Source organism: Sus scrofa, chromosome X (genome assembly GCF_000003025.6).
Source record: "Sus scrofa isolate TJ Tabasco breed Duroc chromosome X, Sscrofa11.1, whole genome shotgun sequence".
In the NCBI taxonomy this organism is placed as follows: domain Eukaryota; kingdom Metazoa; phylum Chordata; class Mammalia; order Artiodactyla; family Suidae; genus Sus; species Sus scrofa.
This window is the reverse complement of record NC_010461.5, coordinates 36,040,560-36,054,078: the sequence shown is the minus strand read 5'-3', so window position 1 is coordinate 36,054,078 and position 13,519 is coordinate 36,040,560. Positions and strand designations below refer to the sequence as shown.

The window sequence follows — 13,519 nt, the reverse complement described above, 5'->3', positions numbered from 1 at the left end:
TGGACCGGGAACTCCTGCATGCTGCAGGCACAGCCACAAAATAAATAAATAGGAGTTCCTGCCTTGGCTCAGTGGAAACAAATCTGACTAGAATCCATGAGGATGCAGGTTCGATTCCTGACCTCGCTCAGTGGGTTAAAGATCCAGCGTTGCCATGAGCTGTGGTGTAGGCTGCAGACTCGGCTTGGATCTGGCAAGGCTGTGGCTGTGGTATAGGCCAGCAGCTACAACTCTGATTTGACTCCTAGCCTGGGAACCTCCATATGCCACGGGAGCAGCCCTAAAAGACCACAAATAAATAAATAAACATTTAAAAATAAACACAGGAGTTCCCCGGTGGCTTGGCAGGTTAAGGATCCAGGGTTGTCACACTGCGGCTCTGGCTGTAACTGTGGCGCAGGTTCCACCCCTGGCCTGGGAATTTCCACATGAGGGAGGGAGGGAGGCAAAGAAATACAGACAATTCTATCTGTTGAGTTCCCACGGAAGAGACAGGATATGCAGCCTCCAGAGGACCGCTCCCTGAAGGGCCAAACTGCAGTGCGAATCCCAGTGGACATGTCACGTGTGAAGGTACCAGCGCAGACATCCGAAGAAAATGCACCCCCGCCCCCAAGGGCTGGGATCTAGGCCTGAGCACCAATGAGCTGGAGGTTGGGGGGGGGGTGGTGGGAGAAACCTGACAGGTGGGGTTTCAGTTGAGGTGGAAAAACAAAGTCCCGGGGCTGGAGGAGCGGGGTGGCGTCAGTGTGAGAGAGGGTCCCCGGAGGCAGGGCCTCCCCCAAGCGCCATCAGCCTCCTGGGGAAGCCGGGCCACCCTCGAACAATCGAACCAGGAGGCTGTGGGGCCCCAGCTGGACGCTGCTCACCGCGCAGTTAAGTGAGCACAAAGCAAATAGTTGCGATATTTAGAGCGTTAGGATGCCCATGTTTTATTCATCCACATCAGCATGGGGTCTGCAGGCCCCTGGAGTCTGAAGGAAATTAGAAAATCACAGGATGTCAGGGCCAGAGGAGGCCTGGGGAGCCATCTAATCCAGGCCTTCTTTTTGCAGGAGAGGAAATTGAGGCCCGCACAGGGAGGGGACCTGAGGTTACAGACAGGGAGAGACAGCCCGTGAGTCCCGGGCTGCTCACACCCCCAGGCATGTGCCTGCCTCGCCCTGGCTCTCTCTTCCCTGCCTGCCTTTCTTTCAACACATCTGGGGACTGCTTTCTGAGCAAGGTCAGGAATATGCTGGTGACAACCCTCACACCCTCTGGAGGCTGGGCACCATCTGAAGCCACAAAGCCCGGCAAGGCCTTGGGAAAGCAGAGGCCTGTTCCTGGGATCATAAGAAGGCCTTGAAGCCTAGTAGGAAGGTGGATTGAAAGCAAAAAAAAAAAAAAAAAAAAAAAAAAAAAAAAAAAAAAAGCACACTGTAAGCTCAAGAGAGTTGATTTTTTTTTTTTTTTTTTTTGGTCTGTTTTTTTTGCCACACCCCTGGTACGTGGAAATTCCCAGGCCAGGGATTAAACCCCAGCCACAATGCCACATCCTTAACCACCAGGCCACCAGGAAACTTCTCATAAGAATTTTAATTGAGGGAGTTCCCACTGTGGCTCAGCAGGGTAAAGACACGACATTATCTCCGTGACGACACCGGTTTGATCCCTGGCCCCACTCATTGGGTTAAGGATCCGACATTGTTGTGAGCTGTGGCATAGGTCACAGGTGCAGCTCGGATCCGGTGTTGCTGTGGCATAGACTGGCGGCTGCAGCTCCGATTCGACCCCTAGCCCGGAAACTTGCATGTACTGCAGGTGCAGCTGTAAAAAGGAAAAAAATAAAAAATGAAAAGAATTTTAGTCAAAACCAGAGACAGAGTCCACAGTAACAGTGCAATTTTTCTTCCAAAGCTCTCTCCCTCCAGATGCAGCAACCCGCCCCTCACCTCCAGCTGTGTGGCCCTAGAAGTCAGTTCTCCTTTCCTTCCAGCCTTAGAAGCCCCAGCACAATTCCAGAGTCTTGGATACTGAATACGCAGCCGACTCTGGGTGAGTCTGATGAGAAGCGGGGAGGTAATGTTGACTTTGGGTTTAACAGCGATGCGAGGGAGGTGGCGTAAAGGGCCAGGCGCCTGTGGGACGCCAGGTGGAGGAGATGCTCAGACAGCTGAGCAAACAGGAGGGAGCGTGGGCCCGGCCATAGGCGTCTGGAGTCTTCCAGCCACTGATAAGCCTGCCCAAGACAGCAGAAGTCCAGAGAAGGTGCCCGGGAGTCTGACAGTGAGGCTGTGGGAGGAGGAAGAGGGCTCAGTGAAGGAACCCTGGGGCCTTGAGGGGGACCCTCTGGGTGGCTCTCTCTGACTCCACCCCGACTCTCCTCTAGCTGATCTGCCTCTACTCTAGGGGCCAGAAAGCTAAAGCTGTGCCTTCCCAGAGTCCTTTGCAACTAGTGACAGCCAGGTGATGCAGCTCTGGTCAGTGAGACATTAGCAGAGGCCAGCTGGTGAAGGTTTCCTCTCCTGCCCTCCCTTCCTTCTTTCTGTCTGGACTATGGATGTGATGGCTGCACCTGCAGAAGCCATTTTGGCAGCATGAGGGGAAAGCCGAGAGCATTGCTCTGACGTCTTTGAGCTGCTGAAATGACTGCAAATGCTAGCCACCATTTCCCTTCAGAATTCCTATTACCCAGGAGGAAACAAGACCACAGAACTTCTTAACATGTTTAAGCCACGATTGTTTGGGTTTTCCATTGCTCAAGCAGAAGAGGGTCAATAGTATTGAATGCTACAGAGACGTGTGTCGGTGGGGACACTTTATGTAACAGAAAAAACAACTCATGTTTTCTTTTTTTTTTTTCCTAGGGTCGCACCCACGGCATATGGAGGCTCCCAGGCTAGGGGTCTAATCAGAGCTGTAGCTGCCGGCCTATACCACAGCCACAGCAACACTGGACCCTTAACCCACTGAGCGAGGCCAGATTGAACCCGCAACGTCATGGTTCCTAGTCAGATTCGTTAACCACTGAGCTACAGCGGGAACTCCCAGGACAACTCATGTTAACGTAAACCTTGAAGAGAGTGGTTGGCTCACACGACTGGAAAGTATATGATTGGCCTAGGCTTCAGGATGAGTTGAATCCAGCAGCTTAAGAATATCACCAAGGACCTTGTTTCTTTTCATCTTTCCATGCTTACCTTTGAACCAAGCACTGTGCTTAAAGGAAAAGGATCAGGCTCCCCATCTGGAGGGGTCAATTCCTCCCAAATCGAGCAGCTGTTAGACAATGGAGGAAAAAGGAAGTCTGTGAGCGACATTCTAGATGCTATTATGAACGGTGGATGGAAGCTAGGTGAGTACGCAAGGAGCGTCCACAGTGGCCATCTATCCTGGGGGACAGAGGATCATGTGGAAGCCACGGGACATGGTCATCATCAGAAAGTCACCAGCAAGCTTCTGTTGGCAAAGAGGCAACTGGACAGCAGTGATGGGCTGTGCGGGAAGCGGCAGTGGGGAGGTGCAGCCTTCTCTCTCAAGAAGTTTGGCACTTTGGGAGAAAAGAGAAATGACACTATCTGGAGTGAGGAGGCAGGGTCAAAAGACGTGTTCTTAGAATAGAGAGACACCATTGTAGGCTGGGAAGAGAAATATGCTGCTAAAAGAGAAGCGTTTGGGGAAAGAAGAGAACAATGAAGATTCACTGAGAGCCTGCTGAGAATCCTGGTGGAGGACACGATACAGAAAAAGTGGTGGTGCTGATAAGACACTGGTAGCCAGAGACAGTCTGGAGCCCCCGAAAATACTCCACAGCCAGAAAGGGGAGCCCTCCTACACTGTTGGTGGGAATGTTAAGTTGGCACAACCACTATGGAAAACAGTATGGAGGGTCCTCGGAAAACTAATTATAAAACTACCATATGATCTAGCAATCCCACTCCTGAGTATACATCTGGACAAAACTTTCATTCAAAAAGATACATACACCCCTATGTTCACTGCAGCACTATTCACAATAGCCAAGGCGTGGAAGCCATCTAAATGTCCATCGACATAGGAATGGATTAAGAAGATGTGGTACATATACACAATGGAATATTACTAAGCCATCAAAAAGAACAAAGTAATGCCATCACAGCAACATGGATACAACTAGAGATTCTCATGCTAAGTGAAGTCAGAAAGAGAAAGACAGATGCCATAGATATCACCTATATGTGGAATCTAAAATGTGGCACAAATGAACCTATCTATACAACACAAACAGACTCACAGACATAGAGAACAGACTTGTGGTTGCCAAGGGGCAGGGAGGAGGAAGTGGTATGTACGGGAAGTTTGGGGTTAGTAGATGCAAACTATTACATCTAGAATGGATAAACAGCAAAGTCCTACTGTACAGCACAGGGAATTATATTCAATCTCCTGGGATAGACAATGATGGAAAAGAAAAAAGAATGTATACATGTAAGACTGAGTCGCCGTGCTATACAGCAGAAATTGGCACAGCACTGTAAATCAATGATACCTGAGGAGTTCCTGTCGTGGTGCAGTGGAAACAAATCTGACTAGGATCCATGAGGACGCAGGTTTGATTCCTGGCCTCGCCCAGTGGGTTAAGGATCCGATGTTGCCATGAGCTGTGGTGTAGGTTACAGATGCACCTCGGATCTGGTGTTGCTGTGGCTGTGGCATAGGCTGGCAGCTGCAGCTCCAATTCAACCCCTAGCCTGGGAACCTCCATATGTCACAAGTACAGCTCTAAAAAAGCAAAATAAATAAAGACAAAAATAAAAATTACACTTTAATTAAAAATTTTTTTCAAAAAAAGAGGAGTCCTGGCTGTGGCACAGTGAATTACAAATCCAATTGTAGGGAGTTCCCATTGTGGCTCAGCAGGTTAAGAACCCGACTAGTATCCATCAGGATGCAGGTGCCATCCCTGGCCTCGCTCAGTGGATTAAGGATCTGGCGTTACCACAAACTGTGTTGTAGGTCACAGATGCGGCTCAGATCCTGTATTGCTGTGACTGTGGTGTAGCCCAGCAGCTGCAGCTCCAATTCAACCCCTAACCTAGTAATTTCCATATGCCACAGGTGTGGCCCTAAAAAGCAAAAAAAAAAAAAAAAGGAAAAAAGAAAAATCTAACTGCAGCAGCTCAGGTCACTGCTGTGGTGCTGGTTTGATCCCTGGCCCGGGAACTTCCATATGCCCTGAGTATGGCCTATTGTGGGGGGGGGAATGGGGGGGGGGAGAAGCCTTGGATTAAAACAAATACTCCACAGCCATTTTCCTTTTCTATTGCTGTCTAACATCACCACAAACTCAATGGCTTAAAAGAACACACATTTCTCTGAGTTTCTGTAGGTCTGAAATCCAGGCCCAGCGGAACGGAGTTTTCTGCTGCATCAAGACGTCTGCCCACTCTCTTCCTTGCTGGAGCTGGGCGTCCTCTTCCAAGCTCACACTGGTTGTTGGCCTTTCTCAGGACCTGAATCGTCTGGCACCTTGATCTTGAACTTCCAGCCTCCAGAACCAAGAACTAAACGTCTGTTGTTTAACGCAGCCAGTTTATGGCATCTTGTAGCCGCAGCCCAAGCTGACTCAGACAAGCACCTTATCAGTGCCTGGAACCATTGAGGTCCCAGCTTTCCTTCTCTTGGCGCCATTGGCTAGAACCTATGCCAAGCTCTTTTTTATATGCCATTTCCACGGAAGTCCTACAACTGCTCTGCAAGGTGGATATTTGCATAATCTCTTCCAAAACGGGGGAGGCTGCGATTAGAAGAAAGTAAAGTGACTATGCCAACTCACTTCGCTAGAAAAGGCTGACCCCATGCTTTCTCTGGCAATCTGCCTGCCCACGGAGGCTATACCCCCTCTGGTCCAAGGGGGACTTACCTTCAGACTTATCTTTGTTATGGGTCTACATAAAAAGACAGTATGAGTTGAGATCCCCACAAAACCCTCATCTTTTATTTTTATTTTTTTTCCACTTTTTAGGGCCGCACCTGTAGCATATGGAATTTCCTAGGCTAGGGGTCGAACTGGAGCTGCAGCCACCACAGCCCCAGCAATACCAGATCCCAGCTGCATCTGAGACCCGCACCGCAGCTCGAGGCAACGCCAGATCCTTAACCCACTGAGCAAGGCCAGGGATCGAACCTGCACCTCATGGATACCAGTCAGGTTCTTAACTTGCTGAGCCACAACAGGAACTCCAAAACCCTCATCTTTGACCCTGTCTTTGAAATTACACAACCAAGGATGTCTATGAATCCCAGTGCTAAAAAGAAGCAGCCAAACAGCTTGCTTTAAGCCATTGGTCGGCTGGAGGCCAGGTAAGGCTAGCTCTTCCTAAAGGCCCATCTGGGAAAAGTAAGCTGTGCAGTGAAGGCCCTGAAATGGGTGACACGGGTGGCAGCAGCATCCAGCGGTGTCACCGGCTTCCCTCCCGGGATCTCTGCAGACAGCAGCTGTGCCCCCCTGCCCCCCATCCAGGACTTGCTTGCCTGCTTGCGGAAGTCACAGTGCTGGCCTGGTTATCTATTAATATACTCCCCAATTTGCATTTCTGCATGTAGCCTACCCATCCTTCATAAGTAGGGCTGCCAGATTTAGCAAATAAAAATACGGGGCACCAGTGTATTCCAAACACAGTGGAATTCCAGGTAAAGAATGAAGAATTTTTTTAGGAGTATGCTTCCAAATATTGCACGGACCATACACTGAAAACATTCCTTGCTTTTTTTGCCTGAAATTTTCCTTTAACTGGGCATCCTGTGTCTTCTCTGGCAACTCCATCCAGAAGTTTTAGCCAGCAAGCAGAATGGTTTAGGAAGAAAAATGCCCCCATGGACAAAGACCCATCATAGAACACTTTTTAAAGAGGCTATGTGGGAGCTCTCATCGTGGCTCAGTGGTTAATGACCCAACTAGTATCCACAAGGACACAGGCTTGATCCTTAGCCTTGCTCAGTGGGTTAAGGATCCAGCGTTGCCGTGAGCTGTGGTGTAGGTCGCAGACACAGCTCTGATCCTGCGTTGCTCTGGCTGTGGCATAGGCTGGCGGCTATAGCTCTGATTCGATCCCTAACAAAAAACCAGTGACACAAGCCAGGAAGAGAGCTCTCACTAGGAACCCAACTGTGCTGGCACCCTGGTCTCGGGCTTCCGGTTTCCAGAGCTGGGAGAAGTAAGTTTCTGGTAAGCCACCCAGTCTATGGTATTCAGGCAGCCCAAGCATACTGAAACCGAAGGTGACTGGGCCCTGGATGCCCAGAGAGAGAGAGAGGAGAGAGAACCATCCCATGTCTTCAAAGGCTCCCTGGCGAAAAGGAAGGGGCTGGGTCCCCAGGACTCCTTGTGCTGACATCTGGGTCCAGCAGCGTGGGCAGAACAGGAGCCTGGAGCCAGCTCCAAGCTCTGGAGCCTGAGGGCCAAGCTGGCAGGTGATGGAGAGAGAGCGAGGGCTCAGAGAGGATGCCCAGCTGCTCAGTTTGGGGAGGACAGCTCCAATTCAAAGGCCCCAGAAAAACTGTGGTTTGCAGCAACATTTTCCATTCCTTCCTGCTACATGCGCACACAAGGCCTCGCTCCTTTCCTGGAGCATAGATACTGGAGCCAAGCTAGGCTCTGGCAGGAAGCAGGCTGTATTAGGCTTTCTCCAGAAAGAACTAATGTGACGTGTGGTTCATACATATGTGTGTGCATATGTAGATAGATTGATTATAAGGAATTGGATCATAAGATCGTGAGATTATGGAGGTTGGCAAGTCCAAAATCTGCAGGGTGAGCCAGCAGGCCACAAAGAGCTGATGGTGCAGTTCACATCCAAAGGCCGTCTGCTGGGAGAATTCTCTTGCCCAGAGAGGCCAATCTTTTGTGCTATTCAGTCCTTCAACTGATTGGACGAGGCCCACCCACACCAGCAAGGGAAACGTCCTTTACTCGAAATCCACCAATTTAAATGGTCATCTCTTCCAAAAACACCCTCAAAGAAACACCTGGAATAATATCTGACTACCTATCAGGACATACCATGGCCCAGCCAAGTTGACAACCATCATACCTGCCTCAGTCCTGAAGCTGACACAGAGGTTTCTCTCTCTCCTCCCCCTTGAGGGCCCAGCTCTCCCAGCCAGGAACACTGGGAGCCACACTTTCCTCTCTGCTTCTCCCCGGTGCTTCACTCCTGCACTCGCTTCTAAAAGCCGCCTCAGAGAGGCAGTGGAGACAAGGCCATCTTTCTACACTATTGGTGGGAATGTAAAATGGTGCAGCCCCGATGGAAAACAGTATGGAGGTTCCTCGGAAAACAAAATATAAAACCACCCTATGATCCAGCAATCCCACTCCTGGGCATCTACCCAGAAAAGGCAAAAACTCTAATTCGGAAAGATACACGCACCCCAATGTTCAGAGCCTCCGCAGTGCCAATAGCCAAGACATAGGAGCAACCTAAGTGTCCATCAACAGAGGAATGGATAAAGATGATGTGGTACATGTACATGATGGAATATTACTCAGCCGTAAAAAGGAAAGATATTGCCATTTGCACCATCATGGATGGACCTAGAAATGATCACGCTGAGTGAAGTAAGTCAGAGAAAGACAAGTATCATATGATATCACTTACATGTGGAATCCTAAAAAAAAATAATAATACAAATCAACTTCTTTACCAAACAAAAGTAGACTCAGAGACATAGAAAACAAACTTAGGGTTACCAAAGGGGAAAAGGGAGGGAGGGGTAAACTAGGAGCTTGGGTTTAACGGACACACACCCTACATGTAAAATAGATAAATGAGGACCTCCTTATAGCACAGGGAACCATATTCAGTATTTTGTAATAACCCGTAATAGAAAAGAATCTGAAGCTGTACCCCTGAAACTAACACAATATTGTAAATCGCCTGCAATAAGCTTTTTTAAATGAAAAAAAATTTTTCTTTTTTGGCCACCCCACAACATACAGAGTTCCCAGGTCAGGGATCAGATCCGAACCACATTTGCAACCTAAGCCACAGCTGCGGCAACACTGGATCCTCAACCCACTGTGCTGGGCTGGGGATAGAACCTGTGTCTCAGCGCTCCCAAGATGCTGCCGATCCCATCATGCCACAGTGGGAGCTCAGGGAAAAAAAAATTAAAAAAAAAAAAAAAAAAAAAAAAGCTTCCTGAGAGCGTTGAGAGAATTTCTTCAACTGCCTTAAGTTTTGAGAAACAAACTCTCAGCTCTGATCCTCAGAGGCCATGCAGTTGTGAAGGGGAAGGAGGAAAATTCTTGTTAAAACAAACAGACACACACACACACACACTTCAAAACCCCTCAAACATTCTTTGGTTACCTTGACCAGTGCCATCTATTCTAATGTTATTGCCACCCATGGGAAATGCTGCCATGGGATACTTTAGAGCACTTTTTCTGTGAGTCTCAGGAGAAACAGGGTCACTTATCAAGGCTCGGGGACCTGCTTTGCACCGGTCTGGCCATGAAACCTGAGCCAGTCACACTCTAAACCCATTTCTTCATCTAGAAAACAGCAACCAGAGTTCCCTTCGTGACTCGGATGCTAGTCAGATTCGTTTCCACCATGAGGACACAGGTTTGATCCCTGGCCTCGCTCAGTGGGTTAAGGATCTGGCATTGCCCTGAGCTGTGGGAACCTCCATGCCGCAGGTGCGGCCCTAAAGAGACAAAAAATAAATACAAAGAAAAGAAAAAAAAAAGAAAACAGCAACTGCCATTCCCACCCCTGCAGGTTGCGGTATGTTCATCACCTGTGGGCAGGGTGCCCACTCGGCCAGGTGCCAGGGTGACGGGCAAGTCACAGTCAAGGAGAAAAGACACAACGCACTCTTGGGGCAGCTACGCAGGGTTGGCAGGTGCTGACGGGGTCTGGGGCTGGTCAGGGAAGGCATCTGAGACCCCCAGGTGAGGACGCGCTGGGAAAGCCTCTGCCGTGTAGGGGAGGTGTCAGCAAGACCCTGAGCTGGGCCAGGGGCTGGGGGCGCCAAGGTGGCCACAGGGGCTGGTGGTGCACCCCGAGGGCGGGGGCCTGCAAAGGCAAGCCCGGACGCATGGCTGTGGCCGACTGGGACGAGGCCACAAGTGGCAGGCAGAGCTTTTCACAACATTTTCTGTTGGCTTTTTTTGTGTGTGTGTTTGTTTTTTTTCTGTTGATTTTGTGTATGACAGCAACACAGCCACAGCCAGTCTGGGGGAGCGAGGGCACAACACAGCCGCGCTGGAGGGGAGTCTGAGAAAGGGAGAGAAAGTCTCCAAGAAAAGGCAAGGTGGCTGAGTCAGCGTAGAGGGGCCTGGGCTCTGTGCTCAGGGCGACCAAGACCTGGGACACACCCATGCCAGCTGCCAGCCAGCTCCTAGGTGAAGCTTGAGGAGGGGCCCCTTCCCATAAGGCCAACAGCTTCCCTGTGATGCCTGGAGCAGGGGTGGGGGGGTGGCACAGTGGGGAGCCCCTCCAGCACCCCCCAACTCCCCCAGGCGAGACGGTCAGGACAGGCCCCCGGCCTCAGCCACCTTTGCTCGCGGGATCCATCTGTCCCAATTCACGAGGCTGTCTCCTCTTACTGTAATTAAAGCACTGAATTCTACTGATTCATCAAGAACTAACAGGAGTTCCCGTCGTGGATCAGTGGTCGTGAACCCAACTAGTATCTGTGAGGACGTAGGTTTGATCCCTGGCCTCGCTCGGTGGGATAAGGATCTGGCGTTGTCGTGAGCTGTGGTGTAGGTCGCAGATGCGGCTTGAATCGCGTGTTGTTCCTGCTGTGGTGTAGGCCAGCAGCTACAGCTGTTCTGATTCAACCCCTAGCCTTGGGACTTCAATATGGTGCAGGTGTGTCCATAAGAAGAAAAAAAAAGAACTGAGTACAAGTTATGCAGCACCGCAGGGCACCCTGGTGGGTGGAATCCCTGCCCTGGACCTCTCCTAGCAGATAAAGACCCCCAAAAAGATAAGGGGATTTCTTCCTTTTAAGACGAATCATCTGGTCACCTTAGCAACAGGGCAGTAAAGCCCCCCCCTGCAACCCTGCAAGCTCACCCCAGAGTCTCCCTTTCCATCTCTGTAGCAGCTCGGGACACCAAGAAGTTTCTACAGCTGGAAGGGAGGTGAGATGTGAACCTCAGACATGAAAGTGGAAGCCCCATTTTGCAGATGAGAAAGTTGAGGTCAAGAGAGGCAGCGACCAGCCCAAGGTCACACAGCTGAGGGCAGACGCAGCCCTTCCCCAGGTACAGCCTTCCTGCTCCCTGCAGAGCCCAGGCCTCCTGGGCTGAAGGGCCTTGGAAGGCCCAGCTGAGGGCAGCAGGGGCGGGGGTTCAAGGTCTGGCAACCAAGGCCCAGAGCCGCCCTGACTGCCAGGTCCCCACACTTTGGCCTCCTGGGGTCACAGGCAGCACCCCCCTCCAAGGGCGCTGCCCAGGAAGGAGAAAGTACCTCACCCTTCAAGCAGCGCCTTGGGGAGCAGAGCACTGGGAGCGGCCCCACAGCCACGCGAGTGGGTGAAGGTCAAGGCTGAGCAAGTGCCCGGCTTCCCTGAAGCGGGATGCGGGAAACCGATGCCTGCGCGGGTGGGGATCCAGGCCCAGGCGGAAATCGGGCCCCAACACGCACCAGCTGTGCGTGGACCACACTTAGCTTCCCCATCCGCAAAGCACGGTTCACAATGGTGCTTACCTCATAGGGTTCCTCTGCAGATCCAGCGAGATGCCCACGGCCCGGGTTTAGCAGAGGCTGAGATGAGTTCCTCGTGCTGCCCTCACCCCGCGCAGTCCAAGCGGCCGCGGAAGCGCACGAGGCCGGACCCGGGTTGAGCCAAGAGCAGCCGCAGCCAGACGGCAGGGTGACAGGGAGGTACAAAGGCTTTCGATGCACCCCACGGAACACAGCGAGGTCGTAGAAACACAGGGGGCGTAGGGCAATGACAGTTATCAAGGTCCGTTGGGCGGTTACCTCCGGAGTCGAGAGCGGAGATGCTCGGGAAGGCGTCGGCGTCGGTATTGGCGGCGCTTTATTTCATTCGGTGCAGGAAACACGAAACAGACCCAACTCCCCGCGCCCTCCGAGAGCTGCCATGTGTACTTATTGAAGGAGCGAATGAATGCGGCGTGACTGAAAAGCCCGCGGAAAGCAGCCCTGTCTCTTGGCTCCCACTTCCCCTCCCCACTAAGGGAGCCTCGGAGCGAGGGGCAGCGGAACCAAACCAAAGAAAGCATCTGCTCCTAAGAAAAAGCCAGCAGGGAGGCCCAGGCCCCGATGGAGGGAAGGGCGTCAGGGAGGGAGGCTGTTCCACGCGCTGCCCTGGTCTGGCGGCTCCTCTTCATGGATTTCCCGGGGGAATCTACCGAGCCGGTGGAGGTGATCCCTTTTTGCTCCGAGGGAGGCCCACGCCACAGCTCAGCTTCTCCACAAATGTCAACCAACCTCGGCCCTCCCCTGCAGATGGAGCTTAATAAAAACGATACACGTGCAAGCAAAGTTCAGCCCCCAGCTGGCCCATGTTTAATTCAGTTGGGCAGCGGGAGGGGGCTGGGTTTTCTCCCCCAGGCCCCTCACTTCCCACGCATGTCCATTCTGAACTAACCCCCCCTGGGCTGTGGGTCTCCGGGTTTGGTCACAGGACCAGCAACACCAGACAGCTGTTTGGAAATGCAAATTCCCAGGCCCCACCCCACACCTAGGGAATTAGGGTCTGGGGGTGGGGCTGGCACTCGGTGCTTTAACAAGCCCCCTAGGGGCTTCTGATAGGCTACCTGGCTGCACTAGGAATCACCTGGGGAGCTTTAAAAGCTGCTGATGCCAGCATCCCCCACCCTCAGGGAGTCTGGCATAATTGGTCTGGGAAAAGGCCAGGTGATTCTACTGCGCACCCAGAGGGCCGGCCTGAAACTCACTCCCCTAATTCTGTGCTCTGGGCAGAGAAAAAGAATTTCTCCTTTCCAAAGGGTTTCTTTCTGTGCTGATCCAGCACAGTGTTTCTCAAACTTTGGAGCACATGCAAATCCCCTAGAGGCTTGTTAGGGCCCTTGGATTTCTGAGTCAGCAGGTCTGGGGCTGCCTGAGAATTTGCATTTCTCGCCAGTTCCCAGTGATGCTGACGGTGGGGAGACCTCTCTGGGTACCACTGCCCTAGAGGATCCTTAGAACCACCCTCTGAGGGCAGCATCGTTACTATCATTTGACAAAAGGTGAAAGGGAGGCACAGAGTGGCCAGGTGATTGGCCCGGGGTAACACAGTCAGTGATGGAGCTGCAACCCGTCAGTCGACTCCAGAGCCCCTGGTCTTTCCTGGGTGACATTTGTTCAATGGAGCAACAAGGATTTGTTCTGAGGAAGGTCCTGAGCCCTTTCCTGCACCCCACCCCCCCCCGCCCCCGGCCCGCCTCTCCAGGGCCAGCAGCGCTGGCAGCTGTGGGTGCCTTTCTTTGCGCTGACAAAGACTGTCTCCTTTGACCAAACTCGAGTCAGGCGCCTTGGAGCACTCTGGCTGGGATCCGGTCTTGGGC

The 13,519-nt window shown here is 51.8% G+C and overlaps 1 protein-coding gene across 1 annotated transcript in view; it reads right to left on the bottom strand.

Moving 5' to 3' along the window:
• Nucleotides 1-12,027, bottom strand: part of LOC110257671 — a 98,029-nt gene extending 86,002 nt beyond the window's left edge. The window contains exon 1 of the mRNA XM_021079834.1: nucleotides 11,691-12,027. The gene's annotated coding sequence lies outside the window, so the exon portion shown is untranslated. The remainder of the gene's footprint in view (nucleotides 1-11,690) is intronic.